Source organism: Borostomias antarcticus (assembly GCF_949987555.1).
Source record: "Borostomias antarcticus genome assembly, chromosome: 26".
Classification (NCBI taxonomy): Eukaryota; Metazoa; Chordata; class Actinopteri; order Stomiiformes; family Stomiidae; genus Borostomias; species Borostomias antarcticus.
In genome coordinates, this window is record NC_140259.1 from 10,158,321 (window position 1) to 10,160,820 (window position 2,500).

The window sequence follows — 2,500 nt, forward strand, 5'->3', positions numbered from 1 at the left end:
AAAGATGCTACAAAAGATATTAACAAGCTAAATTGGCGTTTTAATAGCATCACAATTTTGGTTGTGAAACATGGTGGTTTGTTCAAGGATAATCAACAATCCGAATGATTTTCCGGCAAACAATCCTTAGTTTTGATGTTTCATGTAAGATTTGGATGCATCCTGGGCAAACATGTTTGTTTATGTTTAGTAGGTGAGTCTGGTGTCCAGTCAGCCATTTTAAATTGATATCAAGTCATAGACATCAGTTGGTGTCCAGTGCTCACAGACATTTTAAACATGATTTGGTCTGAGGAAGTTGAGTGACGTGGAACACATAAAACACATCTGCGCGTGCGCGTGGCGTGATGTTAGCCACCATTTTTTTTATGTTAAATACAATTTGTAGTAGCTTTAACTGTATAAACATCAAATACCGTAGACTCTAAACCTTTTTCTACAGCAGCAAGCCAATATCTTCTCATATCCACTGACCTTAAACTATCGTCCATACATTGACCATGTTGACCTAATTTGACCACGGATACTTGACCACCTACCTCTCTTGACCTCTTCCACACCTCTCCCATTCCTCTCTCATTCTCTCTCTCTCTCCGTGAGAGAAGGAGGGGCAGATCGGGGAGGGGGTGAATTCCTGAGTCTTCAAATCCCTTCACATTCACCCTGGGAGCGAACGTATAGCTCAGCGACTCTCAGCCCACACAAACCCAGCCCTCCGACTCCTCTGGAATGCCAAAGCTTTTTCCACCAATTTAGACAATTACCGCAGCGGTCACGGTGTTCAGGGCGGGGAGGGTGACCCCCGGGCGGTCGCCACTGACAGGCTATGGAGCCCCTTTGTGTTCCATAAACCCAACCGCTCGCTGACAAATTCATCACTGACCCTTCAGCGTCGCCTCTGATCTGGGATCTGGCACTAGAATGGCTGTCTGGCGTTTGCATTGTGTCATGTTTGGGAGATGCGTCGCTCGCATTCCCATAGCATGTGAAGGAATGTAGCTTGGAATGTCTCTGTGGTGTTTAGAACAAGTCCCATGGATGATAAGTTTAGCCGTAGTAGGTGAATGGGTTATGCTGCTTCAGCTGATAAAATATTTCTTTTATCTCTTGAGTTTTCCTGAAAGGCATTCTAGATGGTTTAGCATTGCTCCTCGGTTTCTGTCTTAAAGCTACATGAGATATCTCGGCATTTTGGCGGCCCCTCTGGTCGTGATAAAATCGGCACTGCGTTTTAAAAACCACACTTCCCACAATTCCCCACTATCTCGCTGTAATGATGGGGGAAAAATATGATAACAAACGTGCGTGGAGCAGACTGGATTGGAAGATTGTAGCTACAATGGACTTTCTGGAAGGATGGCCTCAATGCAGGTAAATACCAGTCTTCTTTCTTTTATGTGCATGTGGATAAATTCGCGGGGCAAAATGTTTGTTGTCTTCCTGATATTGTGACACGCAAAACGTGTCACTTCCGTTTCCACCACAAGATTTCCCGCCAGTGTACTAGCTAGTACACCGAAATACTAAACTCATAAATTCACAGGGTCTCATTCAGTCTCATGTCATGAAAACGATTTTTGGGGTCTTGCTAAGGCCAATATATAAACTAATAGCAAGTAAAGGTGAATATTGAACTATAAAAAAGTTATCTCATTGAGCTTTAAACTGGCGGTAATATCTGTCATGCCTTCTACTTTTTGAGAGCCTGCTATTGCATTCTGTATACACAGTTTACACGTCTTTAATTCTATACACACTTTATAGGTCTTTAATTCTGTATACACACTTTACACGTCTTTAATTCTATACACACTTTACACATCTTTAATACTATACACACTTTACACGTCTTTAATTCTGTATACACACTTTACACGTCTTTAATTCTATACACACTTTACACGTCTTTAATTCTATACACACTTTACACGTCTTTAATTCTATACACACTTTACACGTCTTTAATTCTGTATACACACTTTACACGTCTTTAATTCTATACACACTTTACGCGTCTTTAATTCTATACACACTTTACACGTCTTTAATTCTGTATGCACACTTTACACGTCTTTAATTCTATACACACTTTACACGTCTTTAATTCTGTATGCACACTTTACACATCTTTAATTCTATACACACTTTACACGTCTTTAATTCTATACACACTTTACACGTCTTTAATTCTGTATACACACTTTACACGTCTTTAATTCTATACACACTTTACGCGTCTTTAATTCTATACACACTTTACACGTCTTTAATTCTGTATGCACACTTTACACGTCTTTAATTCTATACACACTTTACACGTCTTTAATTCTGTATACACACTTTACACGTCTTTAATTCTATACACACTTTACACATCTTTAATTCTATACACACTTTACACGTCTTTAATTCTGTATACACACTTTACACGTCTTTAATTCTGTATACACACTTTACACGTCTTTAATTCTATACACTTTACACATCTTTAATTCTGTAT